General features: G+C 37.5%; 1 protein-coding gene across 2 annotated transcripts in view; it reads right to left on the bottom strand.

Annotated features, from left to right (window-relative positions):
• LOC125872914 (actin-related protein 5) overlaps positions 1–24,562 on the bottom strand; it is a 1,108,764-nt gene that overhangs the window by 282,270 nt on the left and 801,932 nt on the right. The window lies entirely within an intron of this gene.

The following is a 24,562-nucleotide window of genomic DNA, read 5'->3' as shown; positions in this document are numbered from 1 at the left end:
TTCCAAGAAATGAAGATACTAAACTAGTAAAAGACGTAGCAGATAGATTGAGATACCTTAGTTCTTTAAGGCGACTGATGAATTTAGGTACTTTGATTCCTCCAGATTTGTTCATGCTCAAATCTAAGTTTCTGAATTGTTGTAACTCAGGTAAAGATAGATTAATTACACCTCTCAATTCATGTTTTTTTTGAAAATTTGTTCCTGAGATCAATCTTTATGACGTTTTCGGTCTTGTTCTTACAGGTTACACCAAACCATTGGCAACAATCTTGTTGATCAATCCAAGAAGATAGCCTGCCTAAAGGACCGGTGAGATTTTCTTTAACTTTTAGCGTTGCCATTCTTTTCTATTTCAATGAAAATTCTTACACTAGAGGTGCTAGCAAAGGAAACAAAGTGATGGTTTATACAAGTGAAATACAAAAGTTGAGATAAAAATATGAGAAAGGTAAGTTGAAATGAATTGTTCTCCATATTTGCTTGTTAGTGAATGAAGTAGGAAGGAAATCTCTTGTCATTTATAGGCGTAGTATTTGTAAATAATTAAGCAAGTATTGTGGCCGCCTAGTGGTCGTGGTTGAGAACCATGAGGTTTCAAGTTCATATTCAGCGGGGATGAAAATACTAGGTGTTATTATTCGGATATATACTATTAACCATGTGTTTATATATAGTATTTATTATAGAATAATTATTTATTCATTTTTAATATATCATATATTCGTTTATGGTGTTTGTTTACTTATATAGTAGATAATTTAGTGTATAGAGTTTAGACCTATACATAGAGGATTAAATCATCGGTTCCTATAAGTATAAAGTTTTTTTATCACAATCTAAGATGAAAATTGGACATGCCATTGTAACAATTGTAGCACAAGATTATATGTAGTTTATCTTGATTATAAGAATGGTATAGTTCCAACTTCTTGTGTTAGTGCATTTTGTATGTATTGAAAGGGACCGAGTAGAGATAGTTGTTTTAGACTGACTGACAAAAGCATATTCTCTAAACTATTAAATGTACTCATATTCTTAATCTTGATATTACTATTATAATCTGTATACGTTAATTATCGTTTTGATTTATTAAAAGGTGAGATTCCAAGATGAATCAATATACGTGATAGATTGGACGATGATAATATATATATATATATATATTTGTTAAATAATTAGTTAGTTGACAGAATTCATGTCTCGATATAGAGATTGATGATATGCCTTTTTGAGAAGCTTATAAGTTTTCATCATGTAAAACCTTGCAAGTGAATATGAATCTGACACATGAAATAATTTAAGCAGTGCTCTAAAGGAAATTGATCATTAGATTAAATTTGTCAGTAATTTAATATATTGATTAGTATCTATAATCTTAACATGGGGAATTACATGTGTTTAATGGGGAATTTCGAAATATAAATAGAGGAGTGATGATGCTTATTGTGACCAATGACACTAACCTACGATACGAGTGTCTACGATCGTCGATAATATAGTAACCCAACTAAAGTTTGAGACGTGTCCCAAGGGAGTGGTTTTGAGAATTAATAGACAAATAAAAGTTAGTTCTAGTTAGTCATAGCAAAAGACATTAACGAGTAAAAACATAGTAAATAAAAAGGGGTGACACAAAAGTGTCAAATATCAATTGGGGGTTTTGTCACAAGTAGTAAAAATAACAAGAAAATCAAGTATGGGGACAATTTCTTGGGGTGTGACCGCAATACAAGTTGAGATAAATCATTGGGTACATGCTTTCGATAGGAAATTTGCAAGATAATAGTGACTAGGCTAAGCTTTAGATGGAAATAAGTTCCCTTTCGGGCAACTTACCCCGTTTCAAATGTGTTCCTCTCGGACACCCATTTGTCGCATGAAGGCCAGCCTATGCCTTACCCTACTCACTCTCTCAAGCTGAGTGTTAGGACATGGCACTAGGGATCACCCTCTCGGGCTGAACCTCATCTCGACCCACTCCTTAGGCCATAAGTCTAGCGGTTTTGGTTTCGCGACCTCCCTCTCAGGAAAGCTGAAAACACATGGGTGGTTTTGTATTTGTAACTACAAAAACATTAGATTAAACCACAACCACTAGTTTAAATCACCATTAAAATACATCTAACCTATCAGCAAACAAGACCCAACAATAATATCAACACATATTTGCTAAATCACACACCCCAAGAATGGGGGTTTTTAGCCACATATCAAGAAATAACAAAATACACCTAAAATGATACTAAAATAAAATGGGTATAATGAATTAAACCATGATTTAAGCAAAGGAAGAAGAATGGAGAAGACCCACTTCCAACTTGGGAAAGATGAAATCCTTCTTTCTTCAAGTCTCCCAAAAAACTCGCTCCAAACTTGAGAGAAAATATCCCAAAAAGTACTATTCTATTCTGAAAATTATAATAATGGTTCCACACATAAAAATTAATAACAAATTTAGTATTTATAGACTCCAGAAAATAGTGTTGGATCTTTCGGTGAGGTTAGTTGGAATCGCCGATTAACTCGGCGATTTTCCCTTAGGTGTAGTTCGTCACCATCTTGCACTAGCATTCGGCATCGTCGTGCTCTGTGTCATTGGGCGACATAATACTGCTTCGTGGAATTATTCGGTGAAACGCCGACTGCTCTTTTCATCGCCTTTTTCATTCTGCTCATTCAAGGCTTCGTGTACTGGAACAAAGGGCGGAGTGCGTCATTTCGATGAATGGCGATGCGCAGGCTTCAACTTCTTCATTCCTTTCAAGATTTTTGTTCCTTTTTACGCCTAAGTGTCCATGCTTCCACTAAAACTTCAAGTACCTGAAACTTAAGAGTTTTCATCAGATATTGAGACAAAATAAGCATTTGAGAACACTATTTCTATCAAAATAATGCCCTAAATGAGTCCAATTTGTGGACTCATCAACACTCTTAACTTAAAATTTTGCTTGTCCTCAAGCAAACTCAAGTTCAGTCGTTCAACAAGGTGTCTCAAATAGTGCTACACAAGACTATACCATGAATGCACACAACCAGACTCAATTTACTTATGCAAGGATCAATTGTGTACTCAAAGATTCAAGTTGTGACACACCATTACCAAAGATTCTCATGCTCGCAATACTTGCTACTTGTGCAATCAAGCTCAACATGAAGTATCTAAATGCCCTCACAAAAAAGAATGATTCCATATTAACACACAGAGGTTAATCAATTCAAGATCAGGAATCAGATGCAACGCACAAACTAAAAAAGAGGAACACAATGCATGTTTTTTTTACCCATAGGTTTGCCTTTATTTTCCAATCGACTTTCGATTCGGCTTACTCAAGATCAAAAAGGTCTTTCTAAGGTTTGTAATGAGGGTGAGTGCAAAGGTATGGTCATTTAGGCTCAGTGACTCTTATCCTCATGAGATGTGGTATTCACAACACTTCATTTCCTGTCCCTTCATCATTTTTTCTAGTGCTCTTAAGTCATCCCATTATTCACTTCCCATGGATTGTTCGGACTCGCCATTTCTTTGGTACTTTATTCCATAACTTTCTTCTTCATTCTTTTTCTTTTCTTTTTCTTCTTCTTTTCTTTTTTTTATATATGGAGGGGTTCCAATTTTCTCCACACCATGGATTAAGGGAGACTGTTCTTGCACTTCTTGACTTTCCCCTTTCTATTTACAACACCCCCATCTTAGACTTTTGGCCTAAGTTGGCTATTCAACTAACCACAAATCAAGAGGATTATAGGTAGCAGATAAAGAAATGTCTAGTTTTCATCAAGTTTCATCCAAAGAAAGGTCAGGCTCAATGGGTGTTAAAAAGAGATTCACACACTCACAAGGTAGGCCACAAAAGAAGTATATGTCAAATTGGTTTACACTCTTTAATGTTGCCTAAGATCATATCAAGAGATAGCCTTACTTAGTCGATTGGACCAATGGGGAAAATTCTCGGATCTATCATGCATGTTTCAAAGTAAGCTCAACAAACTAGGCATTGACACTACTAGTCAAACAAGACACTACATTTTTCCTAGTGTGCAACGGTCATCACAAGAGAATCAATTTAATACTTGGCTAGTCAAAATGAGATGCAAAGAATTCACATATTGTCTATGCAATTTCATTTGGCCTCATTGTAGCAGCACATTCATGTTCGTTCGATTGAGAGTACTATTCAAGTCATTGGTATTGATAGAAACTGATACTCAAATTTTGCACAAGAACAACCACATTCAAACACAAGAGGTGGCGAAAATTTTTGGACGGGTCAAAATTTATTATGAAATAAAATAAAAAGAGCCATAAGCTGAAACATCCACACAAAGAAGTATTAATGCAAAATTTTAGCTCACCACGTAACACACGAACATTATTAGCACACCCAAAAGGTGGGCCACACCCCACCACAAAAAAAATCATTTACCCTCAAATGAAAATAACAAAATATTTAGAATCTAGAATAAAGAAAGACAGAAAGAGAGATAAATAAAGGATCTTGTCTAAGTTGTCGCTCCATCTGTCTGGGCATCAGTGCCCTAAGTATTATCATTCTGACTCGGGTTCTTTACTTCAGCTACTGTAGCGACATTAGCCTTAACCATATTATCCAAATCATGAGTTGTTCCAAAGGAATGTACCACATTGATGAACCCCCGGGTCCAGGAAGGGACATTAGGGTCAATGGGAATCCTCCTACTGGAACTGGCTTCCTTGCTCTTGCTCTTTGCTTTGCTCTTGTTCGGCTTTTCTGTATCTCTCCTGAAATTTTGTGGTCTTATGTGTCGGGGTGGCACGTCTCTTCCTGCAACTTTGGATCTGGCCATGTCTGCAAAATCTTGAAATAACGTTAGAACAGTTTTGACAAACTAAGCAGAGATATTCAGTCTATTCGGCTTGTCACTGAATACCTTTAGCGAGCAACGGTTAGTCCGCCGAAGGTCACAGTGTAGAAGGGTTAAGGGTGCAGACAAAGGGAGATTAAGATAACATTCGGTGAGTCGCCGAGTGAACTTGGCGATCCCGTGCTTCTCGCCGAAAGTTCCAACAACCACAACAAATAAAACATGATAATAAGGGCGAGATGGGGCACTTAGGTGAACTGCAGAGTGGTTCGGCGAGCTCGTCACAGCTCTCCGAATGACCCAAAGTGCCTACTTTTGACCCAACTTCTCGAAATCCGCCCTGCAACCCCCAAAAACACAATTTAAGCAGAAATAGCAAAAATTTGACCAAGACCCATAACATACAAATACCACCCATCACGCATTAACCCTACTCAATGCATTAGAAAACAAGGTTTTAACAGTTAAGGCAATTGAGGTGAGGTTATCGCAGACAAATCGACACATAAACAATTCAATCCAATCAAGGAGGTTCAGCAGATTTCATCATAGCATTTGCAAATGAGTACAATTTTGACAACACAATCGCGGGGTTTGAGAAACTAACCTTTTGCGCTGCTCAAATGGTTATTGAAACGCTAGAAAGCAATGTAATCTAATCCCGTGCACAAATCAACTAACCAAAATACACCGAAAGTGCAAGAAAAATAAAACTAGAGTGCAAGTGTGAGTTTGTGGAGGTGGAAAAGTGATGGAAAGAGAATAAAGTTAGAATTTTTTAAACCTTTGGCTGAAAGACCATCCAAATCTTGTCCATTCCATGACATTAGTCTCGATCGCCGAACCTCATGGCGATTCGCAGAGTGTTCACTTATCTCACCGAGTTTTACAGGACCTTCAATCGAGATGAAGATCCAAACGGTGGTCTGCATTGAAATCGCCAATATACTCAGCGACTCGCCAATAATTTCGTTGGGTCCGTCGAGTTTTACAGACCCAATCCCAAACTGGGTTGAATCAAATGGCGGAGTGCGTCGGGGTTGCCGAACCAATCGGCGATTCGCCGACCGGGATTTTCGTTTGCCAATTTATGCTTCTCATTCAACTTCCACACTTTCACCTGCGCAATCAACACACCATTATTTCATCAAATTAACTTAAAGATATAAAAAGGGTTTTGGGTTGCCTCCCAGGCAGCGCCTTATTTAACGTCGTGGCACGACGTAAGTTCTCACTCAAGTTCCATTAGTGAGGTTGGCCTCATTTTCATGAGGCCAACCCTCTTTTGGCGCTGGGTAGAGAAAAGATAGCACTTGGTCCATTTGGTACCCATAGTTACCATTCATGCTCATCTTTCCTGTTTCAATATACAAACAAGTAAAACAAAACTAAAAACTAAAAATAAAGGTAGTAAACTACAGCTAAGAAGAAATTTTCTTTTACTAAACTAAAAATTATCACGTAACACTACTCCCCGACAATGGCGCCATTTTGATGTTTATCGTGACCAACGACACTGACCTACGGTACGAGTGTCTATGATCGTCGATAATATAGTAACCCAACTAAAGTTTGGGGTCGTGTCCCAAGGGAGTGATTTTGGGAATTAATAGACAAATAAAAGTTAGTTCTATTTAGTCGTAGCTAAAGACATTAACAATTAAAAACATAGTAAATAAAAGGGGGTGACACAAAAGTGTCAAATATCAATTGGGGGTTTTGTCACAAGTAGTAAAAACAACACAAATAATAAGAAAATCAAGTATGGGGACAAGTTCTTGAGGTGTGACCGCAATACAAGTTGAGATAATCGTTGGGTACATGCTTTTGATAGGAAATTTGAAAGATAACAGTGACTAGGCTAAGCTTTAGATGGAAATAAGTTCCCTCTTGGGCAACTTACCTCGTTTCAAATGCGTTCCTCTCGAACACCCATTTGCCACATGAAGGCCAGCCTAATCCTTACCCCACTCACTCTTTCGAGCTGAGTGTTAGGATATGGGACTAAGGATCACCCTCTCTGGCTGAACCTCATGTCGACCCACTCTTAGGCCATAAGTCTAGCGGTCTTGGTTTCGCGACCTCCCTCTCGGGCAAGCCGAAAACACATGAGTGGTTTTGTGTTTTCAACTACAAACCCATTAGATTAAACCACAACCACTAGGTGAAATCACCATTAAAATACACCTAACCTATCAGCAAGCAAGACCCAACAATAATATCAACACATATTTGCTAAATCACACCCCAAGAATGGGGTTTTTAGCCACACATCAAGTAATAACAAAATACACCTAAAATGATACTAAGATCAAATGGGTATAATGAATTAAAGCTTGATTTAAGAAAAGGGAGGAGAATGGAGAAGACCCACTTCCAACTTGGGAAAGATGAAATCTTTCTTTCTTCAAGTCTCCCAAAAAACTCTCTCCAAACTTGAGAAAAAGTATCCCAAAAAGTACTATTCTATTCTGAAAATTATAATAATGGTTCCACACCTAAATATTAATAGCAAGTTTAGTATTTATAGACTCCAAAAAATAGTGCAGGTGGATCTTTCGGCGAGGTTAGTCGGAATCCCCGATTAACTCAGCGATTTGCCCTTTGGTGTAATTCGTCGCTGTCTTGCACTAGTCTTCGGCATCATCGTGCTCTATGTCATTGGGCGATGTAGTACTACTTCATGGAATTATTTGGTGAAACGCCAACTGCTCTTTTCATCGACTTTTTGATCCTGCTCCTTCAAGGCTTCGCGTACTGGAACAAGGGTGGAGTGCGTCTTTTTGGTGTGCTTGGCAATTGCGCAGTCTTCAACTTCTTCGTTCTTTTCAGCCTTTTTGTTCCTTTTTGCACCTAAGTGTCCATGCTTCCACTAAAACTTCAAGTACCTGAAACTTAAGAGTTTTCATCAGATATTGAGACAAAATAAGCATTTGAGGACACTATTTTTATCAAAATAAAGCCCTAAATGAGTCCAATTTGTGGAATCATCAACACCCCCAACTTAAACTTTTGCTTGTCCTCAAGCAAACTCAAGTTCAGTCGTTCAACAAGGTGTCTCAAATAGTGCTACACAAGACTAAACCATGAATGCACACAACCAGAATCAATTTATTTATCCAAGGATCAATTGTGTACTCAAAGATTCAAGTTGTGATACACCATTACCAAAGATTCTTATGCTCGCAATACTTGCTACTTGTGCAATCAATCTCAACAAGAAGTATCTAAATGCCCTCACATAAAGAATGATTCTATATTCACACACAGAGGTTAATCAATTCAAGATTAGAAATCAGATGCAACGCTCACACTAAAAAAGAGGAACACAATGCATGTTTTTTTTACCCATATGTTTGCCCTTATTTTCCAATCGACTATCGATTCGGCTTACTCAAGATAAAAAAAGGTCTTTCTAAGGCTTGTAATGGGGATGAGTGCAAATGTATGGTCATTTAGGCTCAGTGACTCTTATCCTCATGAGATGTGGTATTTAAAACACTTTATTTCCTGTCCCTTCATCATTTTTGCTAGTGCTCTTACGTCATCCCATTATTCACTTCCCATGGATTGTTCGGATTCCCCATTTCTTTGGTACTTTATTTCACAACTTTCTTCTTCATTCTTTTTCTTTTCTTTTTCTTCTTTTTTTTTTTTTTATATATGGAGGGGTTCTAATTTTCTCCACACCATGGATTAAGGGAGACTGTTCTTGCACTTCTTGACTTTTCCCTTTCTTTTAACCACACCCCCAACTTAGGCTTTTGGCCTAAGTTGGCTATTCAACTAACCACAAATCAAGAGGATTATAGGTAGCGGATAAAGAAAGGTCTAGTTTTCATCAAGTTTCATCCAAAGAAAGGTCAGGCTCAAGGGGTGTTAAAAAAAAATTCACACGCTCACAAGGTAGGCCACAAAAGAGGTATATGTCAAATTGGTTCACACAATTTAAAGTTGCCTGTGATCATATCAAGAGATAGCCTTACTTAGTCGATAGGACCAACGGGGCGAATTCTAGGATCTATCATGCATGTTTCAAAGTAAGCTCAGCACACTAGGCATCGGCACTACTAGTCAAACAAGACTCGACATTTTTCCTAGTGTGCAACTGTCATCACAAAAGACTCAATTTAATACTTGGCTAGTCAAAACGAGATGCAAAGAGTTCACATATTATCTATGCAATATCAATTGGCCTCACTGTAGCACCACATTCACGTTCATTTGATTGAGAGTACTATTTAAGTCATCGGTATTGATAGAAACTGAGACTTAAATTTTGCACAAGAACAACGACTTTCAACACAGAAGAGGTGGCAAAAATTTTCGGACGAGTCAAAATATATTTTGAAATAAAATAAAATGAGCCATAAGCTTAAACATCCACACAAAGAAGTATTAACACAAAATTTTAGCTCAAAACACAAAACATGAACATTAATAGCACATACAAAAGGTGGGTGTCACCCCACCACAAACAAAATCATTTACCCTCAAATGCAAATAACAAAATATTCAGAATCTAGAATAAACAATGACAGAGAGGGAGGTAAATAGGGGATCCTGTCTAAGTGGTCGCTCCATCTGTCTGGGCATCAGAGCCCTGAGTATTATCATTCTGACTCTGGTTCTCGGCTTCAGCTACTGCAGCGAGATTAGCCTTAACCATATTATCCAAATCATGATTTGCTCCAAAGGAATGTACCACTATGATGAACCCTCGGGTCCACGAAGGGACATTAGGGTCAATGGGAATCCTTCTACTAGAACTGGCTTCCTTTCTTTTGCTCTTTGCTTTGGTCTTGTTCGGCTTTTCTGAATCTCTCCTAAAATTTTGCGATCTTATGTGTTGGGGTGGCACGTCTCTTCCTGCAATTTGGATCTGGCCATGTCTGCAAAATCTTGAGATAATGTTAGAACATTTTTGACAAACTAAGCAGAGATAATAAGTTGGATCTGGTCATGTCTGCAACATCAACCTTTGGTGTAGTTCATCGTCGTCTTGCACTAGCCTTCGACATCGTCGTGCTCTGTGTCATTGGGCGACATAGTACTGCTTCGCAGAATTATTCGGTGAAACACCGACTGCTTATTTCATCACTTTTTTGATCATGTTCCTTCAAGGCTTCGCGTACTGGAACAAAGGGTGGAGTGCATCCTTTTGGCGAACTTGGCGATTCGCTGGCTTCAGCTTCTTCGTTCTCTTTAACCTTTTTGTTCCTTTTTGCGCCTAAGTGTCCATGATTCCACTAAAACGTCAAGTACCTGAAACTTAAGAGTTTTCATCAGATATTGAGACAAAATTAACATATGAGGACACTATTTCTATCAAAATAAAGCCCTAAATGGTAAGAATAATTCAAATTAATTATTTATAATTATTTCCATAATATGAAGCCTCAGTAATTATTTATGTGGTCCCTATTGTGCCCAAATTTAACTAGAACTCAGAATCTATTCTAAGGGGAAAAGAAAGAAGTATGTGTCTTTCTCTATTCTAAAGAAAGGGAGTAGTTCTCTATTCTAAGGAAAGAGAGAAGTATGTGTATTTTTCTATTCTAAGTAAAGGGAGAAGTACATGTCTTTTTCTATTCTAAGGAAAGGGAAAAGTACATGTCTTTTTCTATTCTAAGGAAAGACTGTGTGTTTCTTCTCCTTCATGGACTAGGAAGAAATCTCTATAAAAAGGGATTCTTCTAACCCTTGAAGGACGAGAATTTTTATATACGATATTTGTCAACCCAAGTATTAAGAGAGTTCAGAAGTGAACTTGGGATCACTGTAGAAAACCATAAAACTGTCGTCCAATTTGTGGACTAACTTGTGGATTCGCTTGAAGGTTCTAGATTGTGGGTTCGCTAGAAGGTATCTACTCACGCTTCAAGAGATAAATCTTGAATTAAATTTCATAAAGTATATGTGTTCTAACATAAAATACATGTTGTCTGTTATTCATGTAAGCAGTATGATTCTGGTATGCTACCGTTGTGCATATATGCAACTCCTCGAATCCGAGAGAAGGCATCATTTCAGATTTTAGGACTTACAGGTGCCATCCACGAGGACCCAACCATGGGCCGTAAATCGAGCCACGAGCCATGGATTGAGCCTCGAGCTGTAGGTGGGTCCATGGAGAGGGCCACCCAAAATTTGTCCAGTCTATAGACCACGGTAGGACCTACGGACCATAGGTGGGTCTACTCCCCATGGTCCAAGAGTTGTGGGTCTAGGAAAAAGTCTCTGACCATGGACCACGAGTGTGCAAGATGGATCGTTGGTCCATCCACAATCCGTCGGTGGTGGGTGGTGGGTCGGTGCTGGTAGTTATTTTCTAGGGTCAGTTGGATCTTTTCCTAATTAATTAATTCCTATACTATGTCGTTTTGCCTGTGTTTAAAACCCCTATATAAGATTTTTCAACCCCCCAAATCAGCCCATTTACTTCATTCTTCTGATTTCACAAAATAAAATCAAATATTCTCTCTCTAGAAACTTGAAGAAAAAAAAGAAGGATTCACCTATGGTTTCAAGCTAAGGTTCCAATTCCTCCATTGAAGGCTAGCATTTGGACTCAAGGTATGATAGTTTTCATCGATGGATTCCTTCCATTCATGGAGTTCCCAAATTCCTCTATTTCAAAAGGTAGAAATCCCTAATTAAGTTAGGGATTTCATCAATTGTCATGGGTTCTTTTCATTATTATTTAAATGATTGAATTATGATATCTTATGCATGAATTGATGAATTACAATGATTTTATGATGATTTCCCCACGAACCCATATAATCCCCATGTTTTCAAGTTATGAATCATATGATGTGGGATTTGAATCTTCAAGGAAGAGTTTTATGAAATTAAGCATGTATTGTAAGTTTTACGTGTATTTATGATGAAATCCATATATAAACCATGTTTTTATGAGTTATGATTGAAAGTAGGTTTTGAATCTCAAGAGGTAAATTATGGACTTATACATTGCTTTATGAAATCCATGCAAATGTTTTAAGGGTGCTTTGAGAGTAAAGTACCAATGATGATGTTGTGTTGTTAAAGGATATTTTCATAAACACATACTAGCATAATGTGACAGGTTTTCTCATATAGAAAGGATTCTTAGGTTTAAAGGCTTTCTCACCTAATTGAATAAAAAACAAAGAGCAATCTTAATGAAACTAGCTCGAATTGGTTGTCCAAAGGCGCCTTTTCATGAGTAATGAAGTCAATTAAGAAATGACTATTTCGTGGGAATTTATGCTTAGCACCGAGTGGATATTGATAGTGAGATAGAAGCTCTCCAATAGTAGAGGCCGGGTTTCCAAAGTAATCTCATGAGATGGAAGCTCCCCCGTTATTAGAAGCCGTGTTTCTAGTAGCAATCACCTTATCCCATATTTATGTGCCCACATAGGTTGATTAGCTAAGGGATCCACTTAAGCTAGAAGTTCAAGGTTCTACCTTCGACAAGTAGGACACCTCTTTTCGGTGTGGGGTAGACACCAGATTCCATGTTATAGCTCACATGGTCTCAATGTCAGTTAAGGCTAATGTCCCCACAAGTAATAATGAACTAAGGTTACTTCAAGAAGTATTGCAAACCAGTTCAAAGCTTTTAAAGAAGAAGTTAGCTTGCATTGACCATGATTTATGACTTATGTTCTATAACTCTTTTATATCATGTTTAAGCTTGGTCAATTGCATGTCATGAAATGAAATGTCCCTTTTAGCATAATTTAAATGTTTTATGCATGACTATCATACTTGGTACATTGTTTTGTACTAACGCATAATCTTGCCTACATTTTTCCCAAATGTATGGTCCAATATTCAGGATGCTCAGTTTCATGGCTAGTGGGTCATTTGATTGATTCCTGAGCTTTGGTGAGTCCTCATGCTTCAAGGACGGACTCTTATTGTTTAGTTCAATTTCTTGTATTTCCCTTTTGGACATGATGTATAGGTTAGGCCCAATTTCATTCTATTGTATTAGATGGCTATGATGAGACAAGTGTATTAGACTTTCGCTTTTCGTTTTATAAAATGTTTTGGACTTGGACTATTCTTTTACTCGTATTGTTCTATTTATTATGTTATGAGAGCTAAGTGGCATGTATGGAGTCCTTAGGAGTTCTATACGCCATGTTACATCTAGGGGGTACCCTCGATCGTGATAAACTTGGTAATTAGAGCACATCGTTTATAATGGTCCTAGGATGTCTGATAAGCCACGTCTAGTAAAGTCTAGTTCATGAGTGTGAAGGGCGCCAAACTTATGAATGAGAGGCTATAAACTCTACTTCTTTCATTACTCTTAAGTCGTGCGATAGAGTTTAACACTCTAAGGTCTCTCTCTCAATCCTTATCCTATGTTCTTCAGAATATGGCTGCATGAAGAGCTTATTCTAGAAAGAATGTGAAGGAGAACGCGAAATAATAAGCTCTTCCCCAAGCTCCTCAAGTTTCGGTCGATCCTTTGGCCGAGCATGTTTCTAATGCAGAGTTTAGGGTTGCTTTTCAAGTATTGGCTCAAGTCATCACCGCCCAAGCCAATAGAGAGGTTGTGGTTCCCACAAGCTCAAATGTGAATTCTGCGTCTTCAAGAGGGGACTTACAAGGATGAATCCTCTGGAGTTTCATGTTTCTAAGGTTGAGGAAGACCCTTAAGAGTTTATCGACGAGGTCTATAAGGTGTTGATGATCATGGGAGTTACGCTGGTGGAAAAGGCAGAGTTTGCCGCTTACCAATTAAAAGGTGTGGCTCAAATATGGTATAACCAATGGAATGAAGGGAGACCGAAAGATGTGGGTCCTCTTGATTGGGAGATGTTTTAAGGCCACTTTACTTGATAGGTTATTTCCCCTTGAGATGAGGGAAGCCAAGTTACTTGAGTTCATTAACCTTCGACAAGGAAGTATGACTGTGAGGGAATATACTTTTAAAGTTTACTCATTTGTCCAAATATGCTTTAACAGTGGTTGCAGATTCAAGAGTTAAGATAATTACGTTTGTTTTTTGTGTGTCCGAAATGGTGGTTAAAAAGTACCAAACCGCAATGCTCATTCATGATATGGACATCTCTCGTATCATGGTACATGCACAACAAATTGAGGAGGAGAAACTCAAGTGAAATTCTAGGGAGGCAAATAGGGGTAAGAATGGTGATGGTAATTTCTCTAACACAAGGTCTGATGGACAAGGTCGTCCGAGAATCAAACAAAGGATTTTTGGTCAAGTTTCCTCCAATGCTCATCCTAAGTTCAACAAAGATAGGGTGTCTAACTCTAAGCCTCAACGAGGTACTGGTAGTGGATCTTTATTGCCTAGGTCTAATTGTACTAAGTGTGGAAGGAAGCACGATGGTAAGTGCCTAGCCGGCACGGATGGTTGCTTTGGTTGTGGTAAGAGTGGTCAAAAATTAAGGATTGCCTAATGCTTACGGCTAAAGTAAGAGAGGGAAAACAAGCTATTACTAGTGGTGCAGGTTCCAATGCTCCTAAGCAAAATCGCTTCTATGCTCTTCAGACCCGAGGTAAACAAGAGAGTTCCCCAGATGTGGTTACCAGTATGTTGAAAGTTTTCCAACTTGATGTATATGATTTACTTGATCCCGGTGCTACCTTGTCTTTTCTGAAGCCATATGTGGCTGTGAGGTTTGATGTTCTTCTAGAAGTGTTGTTAGAACCATTTTTGTCTCTACTCATGTTGGTGATTCTATTGTGGCTAAGAGGGTCTATAAAAAGTGTCCCATTTCCTTGTCCCATAGAGTTATCCGACTTGGTAGAGCTTGGTATGTTAGACTTTAATGTGATTTTTGGTATGGATTGGTTGTACTCATGTTATGCTTCTATAGATTAGTGTAGTCAAGTTTCAGTTCCCAAATGAGCTTATCCTAGAGTGGAAGGGGGGAAATTCTATGTCTAAAGATCAGTTTGTTTCTTATCTTAAAGCTAGAAAGATGATTTTTGATGATTGCTTTTACCATCTAGTAAGGGTGAGGGATGTAGATTCTGAAACCCCTTCTCTCGAGTCGGTCCCCGTTGTCAATGAGTTTTCAGAAGTGTTCCCAGATGACCTACCCGGTATTTCTCCCGAGAGGGAAATAGACTTTGGTATTGACCTTCTCCTAAATACGCAACCTATTTCTATTCATCCTTATCATATGGCACCGGAAAAACTTAAGGATTTAAAAAAACAATTGAATGATTTGTTGGATAAGGGTTTCATCTGACCGAGTATCTCTCCATGGGGTGCTCCACTTTTGTTTGTTAGAAAGAACTATGGTTCTCTTCGTATATCATTGATTATCGACAGTTGAATAAAGTGACCATTAAGAAGAAGTATCCTTTCCCAATGACAGATTATTTATTTGACCAACTTCAAGGAGCAAGTTATTTCTCTAAGATTGATCTCTGATCGGGTTATCACCAACTGAGGTTGAAAGATGATGACATTCCGAAGACGACTTTTCAAACTCGTTATGGTCATTATGATCTTTTGGTAGTGTCATTTGGGTTGACTAATGCTCCAGCAGTATTTATGAATTTGATTAATAGGGTGTTTAGACAATACCATGACATGTTTGTGATTGTGTTCATTGATGATATTTTGATCTACTCAAGGAGTGAGGATGAGCATATTGATCATTTGAGGATCGTGTTTCAAATTCTTCAGGACCAACAACTTTTTGCAAAGTTTAGCAAATGTTAATTTTGGTTAAGGTCTGTAGCTTTCCTTGGTCATATTGTTTCAAGTACGGGTATTGAGGTAGATCCTAAGAAGACGGATGCGGTCAAGAGTTGGACTAGACCTCTAACTCACTCGAATATTAAAAGCTTTTTTGGGTGGGTTTTTCCGGTTACTATAGAAGGTTTGTTGAGGGATTCTCTTCAATTGCCTCTCCTTTGACGACTTTGACTCAAAAGAAGGCTAAGTTCATATGGTCGGAAGCGTGTGGAAAGAGTTTTCAGAGTTGAAAGATAGACTTACTTCCGCTTCGATATTGACCTTACCGAAAGGGACAGATGGTTTTGTGGTTTATTGTGATGCCTCAAGAATTGGGCTAGGGTGTGTGCTTAAGCAAAACGGGAAAGTTATTGCATATGCATCAAGGCAACTTAAAATCCATGAAAAGAATTATTCTACTCACGACCTTGAGTTAGCGTCGATCATTTTTGCCTTAAAGATTTGGAGACACTATTTGTATGGAGTACATGCAGATGTGTTTACCGACCACAAGAGTTTGCAGTATGTGTTAAATCAAAAGGATTTGAATTTTTGCCAACGAAGGTGGATTGAGTTATTGAAGGATTACGACATAAGTGTTCTTTATCACCCCGGTAAAGCTAATGTGGTACTGGATGCTCTTAGTCAATTATATATGAGTAGTGTCACTCATATTGAAGAAGAAAAGAAAGAGTTGGTTCGAAACGTTCATAGATTGACTCGATTAGGTGTTCACTAGTGGACTCAACCAAAGGTGGTGTTATGGTCCACAATGGTTCCGAATAGTCTTTTGTGGCGGATGTGAAAGCCAAGCAAGGTTTTGATCCAATTTTGGTAGAATTGAAAGAGGCAGTACTTAAGAAATCCGTTGAGGCTTTCTCCCAAGGGGGAGATGGGGTCCTTAGGTACCAAGGTCGATTATGTGTTCCAAATATTGATGGTTTGAGAGATCTGATTTTGACAGAAGCCCATAGTTCGCAGTATTCTATTGACCCAAGAACAACCAAAATGTACCGTGATTTACGGGAGGTCTATTGATGGAATGGGATGAAAAAGGATATTGCGGGATTTGTGGCTAAATGTCCAAATTGCCAACAAGGGAAGGTTGAGCATTAGAAATCGAGAGGTTTGTCCCAAGATATTAGCATTTCTACTTCGAAGTGGGAGGACTTGAATATGGACTTTATTGTTGGTTTGCCTCGCACCCGGCGACAACATGACTCTATTTGGGTGATAGTAGATCGGTGATTAACGTTTCAAGGACACTTCTTCCAATTCTAAGTGTCAACGATTGCTAGTCAGTATATAACCCAACTAAATGAGTTGGGGTCGAACCCACAGGGAGTGGTACGTGTTTAAGATTCAATAGTAAATTGTGAACATGGTCAAATCAGTCATATGAACAGAAAATATCGAATAAAAACATCATTCAAATCAGGGGGTGACACGAATGTCAAATGGGGGGTTTTGGTTTGAAATTATCAACTACAACGACAGAAAACAATACGAAAAAACAATAATGAGACGGGTTCTTGGGATGCTATTCGATTATAGGCTAATATAGACAAATGGATAATTGCAACTATTAGAAAACATCTAGATATTAGTGAGTAAGCTATGTTATAGAGGAGGTAAACTTTGTCTTGAACAATTTATCCCGAATCAAGTCGATTTCTCTCAAACATCGACAATCATACAAAATAAGAGCAGCCCACACCTTAGTCCATTCACTCTCTCGAGTTGAATATGTGGAAATGGGTTTAGGATTCACTCTCTCGAGCTGAACCCATGACAACCCAATACACACAGACCATCAATCAATAATCTTAGTTTTAAAACCTCTCTCTCCAGCAAGCCAAAAACACAAGGGTAGAACTGCATTTGCAACTACAATTCTTAAATTAAACCTTAATTAATGATTAAACTGATATCTAAATAGCATTTAAACTAACAATTAGCAATACCCATAAACTAAATCTGCCCATAATCACATAATCACACCCGAAGAATTAGGGTTTTAGCTAGACATTATAAAAATATAAAAACTGTTACCAAATTGAGTTTCCATCAACTGAGTAAGATTAATGTCGTCTTTACAATGTTCAAAGTCGAAGAATCTCAAAGACCCACTTCCAATTTCTCAAAAGTGAAAAACTTAAATTTTTCAAAGCTAGGAAAAACTAGAGAAAACTTGTCTCTCAATTCAAAATTCTAATCACAATTCGATATAATGAAAATTAGTTGTTAAACTAAATGTTTAAAAATGTATTTATAGTCGCCAAGAATATGCTGCAAAGAGCCATTCGACGCAGTAAGTCAGGCTCGTCGATCCACTTGGCGATCCGCCCTTTGGTCAATGTTATCGCCTCTCTGCCTTGGCCTTCAACATCCTCAAGGTCTGTAACTTTAGGCGATCCAACACTGCGTTGCGGAACCACTCGGCGATCGACCAACTGCTCATTTCTCTCTCCAACTTGGTTCTTTCCTTCAAGGCTTGCCACACTGGAACTTTATGCGGTCAAATAGCCATTCGACGACTCGCCAAGTGGACTTGGCGATCACCAGGCTTGCTTTTCTTTGTTTTTTCAACTCGTTTTGTTCCTTTTTGCAAATTAGTGTCCTTGCTTTGTTCCTCGATCCATGTACCTAGAAATCAAGGGTTTTACATCAGTTATTGGCACAAAATAAGCATTTGAGGACACTAAATCCTTATAAATAAAGCCCTAAATGAGTCCAAATCTCGGACTCATTAACAAAATCTAGCTTCTGATAATGGACGACGGACTGATAGGACAGGCCGTCGGTCAGACCACGGTCCATCAGTCGTGGTCTATGGTTTATGGCTGGCAGTTAAGTTTTAAGGGCAGTTGGGTCTTTTCATAATTATTTTATTCCTATACTACGTCATTTTACCCTTCACTAAGACCTCTATATAAGTATTTTAACCCCCAAATTTTCTCAATAGAAATCATTCTCTCAAATTTCTAAAAGAAAAACAAGTTTTCTCTCCAAAATATTTCTTTCTCTAGAAAGCTTAAAGAAGAAGGATTGAACCTAGAGTTTCAAGTCATCTCTTAATTCCTCCATTGAAGATAAGCAATTGGCTTTGAGGTATGATAGTTTTCATCCATGGATTCCTTCCATTCATGGAGTTCCCAAATTCTTCTATTTTCAAAGTTAGAAATCGCCAATTGAGTTAGGGTTTTCTTCAATTGCCATGAGTTTTGTTGATTGTTGATTTAAATGACTTAATTATGATCTATTATGTATGAATTGATGAAATACTATGATTTCATGAAGATTCCCCTATTAACCTATGAAATCCCCATATTTTCCAAATTATGATCATATATATCATATGGTTTTTGCATTATGAAGGAAGAGTTTTATGAAATCAAGCATGAATTGATAGATTTACATGAATTTATGATGAAATCCATATCTAACCCATGTTTTCTAAATGTTGATGATTGAAAGTGGGTTTTGAACCTTGAAAGGTAACTTATGGAATTATGCTTGTTCTTATGAAATCTATGCAAATGTTTTAAAGATACTTTGAGAGTAAAGTATAAATGATGATGTTGTTATGGTGTTTTTGAAAGGATTTTCTCATATAAACATGAAATCATGATTGTGAAAGGTTTTCTCACATAATAAGGATTTTAAGGTTGAAAGGCCTTCTCACATAATTGAATCAAAGATTAATAGTTATCCTAATGAAACTTAGCTTTGATTGGTTATTGAATGATACCTTTACATGGATAATGGTTATCCATGGGAAGTGTAGCTCATATTGAAGAATAAAAGAAAGATTTGGTTCGAGATGTTCATAGATTAGCCTGATTGGGTGTTCGATTAGTGAAATCTACCAAGGTGGTGTTATAATCCACAATGGTTCAGAATCGTCTTTAGTGGTGGATGTGAATGCCAAGCAAGATCTTGATCTAATTTTGGTCGACTTAAAAGAAGCGGTGCTTAAGAAATCCGTTGAGGCTTTCTCTGAAGGGGGAGATGGTGTACTTAGATATCAAGGTTGTTTATGTGTTCCAAATGTTGATGACTTGAGGGAACAGATTTTGTCAGAAGCCCGTATTTCTTGGTATTCCATTCACCCAGGAGCCACCAAGATGTATCGTGATTTACGGGAGATCTATTGGTGGAATGGGATGAAAAAGGACATTGCAGAATTTGTGACTAAGTGTCCTAATTGTCAACAAGTGAAAGTTGAGGCATTATATGGTAGGAGGTGTAGATCTCCTATAAGTTGGTTTGAGGTGGGTGAAGTTGCCCTTATAGGCCCCGAGTTGGTACATGAGGTCATAGAGAAGGTTCAACTTATTATAGAAAAGTTGAAAACGACTCAAAGTCAGCAAAAGCCATATGTCAATGTAAGAAGAAGAGATCTTGAATTTTATGATTGGGTTTACTTGAAAATTTCACCCATGAAGGGTGTGATGAGGTTTGGTAAGAAAGGGAAGCTCAGTCCTCGTTATGTAGGTCCATATCAAATTTTGAGACGTGTTGGTAAGGTTGCTTATGAACTATATTTGCCTAATGAGTTGACATCGGTGCATCCAGTTTTCCACGTCTCTATGTTGAAGAAATGTGTTGGTGATCCAACATCTATAGTTCCCTTAGAAGGTTTGTGAGTTAAGGAGAATCATTCTTATGAAGAAGTCCCGGTTGAGATTTTAGACTGGCAAATCAAGAAGTTGAGAACTAAAGAAGTAGCTTCCGTGAGAGTGTTGTGGAAAAATCAATTAGTTAAGGGTGCTACATGGGAGGCCGAGGCTGATATGATGTTCCGATATCCTCATCTCTTTCCTTCTACTCCTACTCTAGCTTTATGTAATGAGCTCCTCATTGTTCACTCTTTGTTTTGTAGTCATGTCTCTTAAATGTTTCCATGATTTCCTTACTATGCATGATTCATAAAAATCTTATTTTTTGAGAAAATGAGTCAATATGAGTGATTTCTACATGTTTATGTGCATTTGAGTATGAATTTCATATAGACTACATGATACGATGATATGAACATCTTAGTTTGGAGTTAATGTTTCCTTCTCAGATGTTAGCTTAGAGTTGATGTTTGCTCCTCGGATAGGTGTATTGCATGCATGATGGGCTATTAGATTTAGTTTCACCCCTCTTATGATGTTTTGACTATGTCTTAGCTTGGAGTCGATAATTCCTCATTGGTTATATGCATGTAGATAAAGTTACATTGATGGTTGGGTTGTTAGTTCCTTTCTTACTCTTTTCGTACTAGCTTAAATCTCATTCGAGGATGAATGATCCCAAAGGGGAGATATTGCAACACCCCAGATTCAAAAAGGGCAAAGTATCAATTTTTAGATGTTGTAGGTGTCATCCGACGGAGGCACCCACGGCCCGTGGATGGGACCACGAATCGTAGGTGTGGTCTATGGTTGGTCACCCCAACTTAGATCTAGAGGCCCAGAACCACGGCCTGACTAACGGACCATTGGTTAGTCCACGGACCATGGATCATTAACCCAGAATCCAGCTTTTGATAATGGACGATGGACGGGCCGTCGGTCAGACCACGGTCCATTAGTAGTGGTCCGTGGATCGTGGCTGGCAGTTAAGTTTTAGTGGTAGTTGGGTCTTTTCCTAATTATTTTATTCCTATACTACGTTGTTTTACCCTTCACTAAGACCCCTATAGAAGTATTTTAACAAGGGTTGTGGTTGAGTAGTAAGTACTCCTTAATCTTTAACCAAGAGGTCTCGGGTTCGAGCCTCCTTGGGTACAGAGTCACCTTTGTTAGGGAGCGCTTTACCCCCCAATGTGAGACTTCCCGGTGCGAATTCAGATTTAGTCGGGCTCCAATGTGGGTACTGGACACCGGGTGGAAAACAAAAAAAAAGTATTTTAACCCCCAAATTTCCCCAATAGAAATCATTCTCTCAAATTTCTAAAAGAAGAACAAGTCTCCTCTCTAAAATATTTCTCTCTCTAGAAAGCTTGAAGAAGAAGGATTCAACCTAGGGTTTCAAGTCAAGTCTCAATTCCTCCATTGAAGATAAGAAATTGGCTTTGAGTTATGATAGTTTTCATGGATTCCTTCCATTCATGGAGTTCTCAAATTCACTTTTTTTCAAAGTTAGAAATCCCCAATTGAGTTAGAGTTTTCTTCAATTGCCATGAGTTCTCTTGATTATTGATTTAAATGATTTAATTATGATCTCCTATGCATGAATCGATGAAATACTATGATTTTAGGATGATTCCCCTATGAACCCATTAAATTCCCATGTTTTCCAAATTTTGATCAAATGATGTGGGTTTTGCATTATGAAGGAAGAGTTTTATGAAATCAAGCATGAATTGATAGATTTACATGAATTTATCATGAAATCCATATTAAACCCATGTTTTCTAAATATTGATGATTGAAAGTGGGTTTTGAACCTTGAAAGGTAAATTATGGAATTATGCATGTTCTTATGAAATCTATGCAAATGTTTTAAGGATGCTTTGAGAGTAAAGTATCAATGGTATGTTGTTATTGTGTTATTGAAAGGATTTTCTCATATACACATGAAAGCATGGTTACGAAAGGTTTTCTCACATAATAAGGATTCTAAGATTGAAAGGTCTTCTCACCTAATTGAATCAAAGATTAATAGTTATCCTAATGAAACGTAGCTTGGATTGGTTATTGAATGATACATTTACATGGATAATGACTTATCTTGGATTGGCAAGATGACGTGCCCTTCCATGGATAATGAGTACAAGTAAGAAATGACTATTCTTTGGGATTTATGCTTAGCACCGAGAGGATATTAAGATGGAAGCTCTCCCATTAGTAGAGGTCGAGTTTCTAGAAGCAATCTCCTTATCCCTTACCTATGTGTCCTCGTGGGATGATTGTCTAGATAGACATTAGCTAGTGGATCCACTTAAGCTAGAAGTTCATGGTCCTTACCTTGGCAAGTAGGACAACCCTTTTCGGTGTGGGAGACACCAGAGGTTCATGTTATAGCTCACGTGGTCTCTATGTTGGTTAAGGCTACTTCCCACATTAATAATGAACAAAGGTTACTTCAATAAGTATGGCACATATGTTCAAAGGCTTTGAAGATGTTAGCTTGCATTGACCATGTTTTATGACTTCTGTTTTCTAACCTTTTTATATATATATATATATATATATATATATATCATGTTTTAGATTGGTCAATTGCATGTCATGAAATGTCCTATTTTAACATGATTTGAATGTTTTATGCATAGCTATCATACTTGGTACATTGTTTTGTACTAACACATACTTTTGCCTACATTTCCCCAAATGTAGGGTTCGACAATCAGGTTTCTCAGTTTCGTGGCTAGTGGTTGATTGCGAAGTTCTTGTGCTTTGGTGAGTCCTTATGCTTTGAGGACGGATTTTCATTATTCTTAGTTTCTTTCTTATTTTCAGTTTGGACATGATGTATGGGCTAGGCCCAATTTCATTCTATTGTATTAGATGGATATTGAGACAAAGTGTTTTAGACTTCTGCTTTACTTTTATAAAATTTTGGACTTGAAATGTTGTCTTTATCTTTTTTTTTTGTTCTATTTCTTATGTTATGAATGCTAAGTGGCTTGTATGAGATCTCTCAGGGTCCTATACACCGTGTTTTATCTAGGGTGTACCCCTGAGTTGTGACAGTGCCCAAGTGCTAATAATCAGATCCAAAGGTGATTGATTAATGTGTTGAGAATGGTAAAACATGTCTTGGTGATTCTACATGTTCTTCCTAGTTTCCAGATGCTCCGATTTCTCATGCATTTATATGTTCTAATAGTTCACTTGTTCATGTGTCATATATTCTCATAGTTACTTGTTCATGTGTCACCTACTCTCATATCTCATATGCCGCAGCCGGTTTATAAATGTGTTATATGCCCCTAATGGCTCATTTGTATATATTACATATTTTACAGCTCACTCGCTTATATGTCACATGTGTTGTAGCTCACTATTTTATGTGCTACATACCTCATATAGTCTTCTGCTTATATGTTATATTTTACCTTCTCATGTGTCATAATTAACTTGCACATGTTTTATAGTTCACTTGATCAGATGCTACATGTCTTCACAGCTCACATACTCACGCACCACATGTTCTTATAACTCACTTGTCCACATGTTAAATGCCTTTTTGTGCTTATCTGAATGTATGTTATATACTCCATGTGACTAATTAGTTCATCAATTATTTTTCCTTATATGCTTATTTTCTTAAGTGATAAATGCATTAGAATAAAGTATCATGATGAAATATATATAATCATAAAAAGGGGATTTAATTATGTGTTTTATTTTATGTCGATTCATGTGATTTTGATACATCTATTTGAGTTATCATCTCAACCAAGAAGAGGTACTTAAGCTTGAATGACCATAATTTGTTTTAATAGATTCATACTCTGTTTATAGATCCAGCGTGATTCCAACCTATTATTTTTCATATGCTCTCTTATATGAGCTTCAGTACTTATCATATTATTCAATCAGCCGTACATACAAGTATAAATTCATATGTAATCACGCCATTTTATTATGTCGGGGTCGCTGCACTAATATTGCAGGTACATACTTTCAGGTGGCAAGTTGCTCGGAAGACATCCTTGGCAGGTTTTTTTTGCTATGGTCGTGAGCCCCAATTCTATTCAAGGCCTTGTCTTGTTCATATGATTTACATAGATGACTTAAGCTATGTCGAAGCCTTGTCTCGACACATTTATAGATCATGTCATATGATAGAGGCTTCATAAACTATGTCCAAATCAAGTTTATATATTTAGAGTTATGTCTCTACTGCCCTATGGGTCCACTGAGATAGCATCTGTAGCTATGACTTTTATATGTATAAAAAAAATAGCTTCTCATGCTAGTTGATGGTCAATGCATTATTTAAAGTCATTTGTGTATGTCCCTTTTATGTATGTCCAATAAAGTGGTTCACTAGGTC

Source organism: Solanum stenotomum, chromosome 8, assembly GCF_019186545.1.
Source record: "Solanum stenotomum isolate F172 chromosome 8, ASM1918654v1, whole genome shotgun sequence".
NCBI lineage: Eukaryota > Viridiplantae > Streptophyta > Magnoliopsida > Solanales > Solanaceae > Solanum > Solanum stenotomum.
This window is presented reverse-complemented; position numbering and strand designations above follow the sequence as displayed.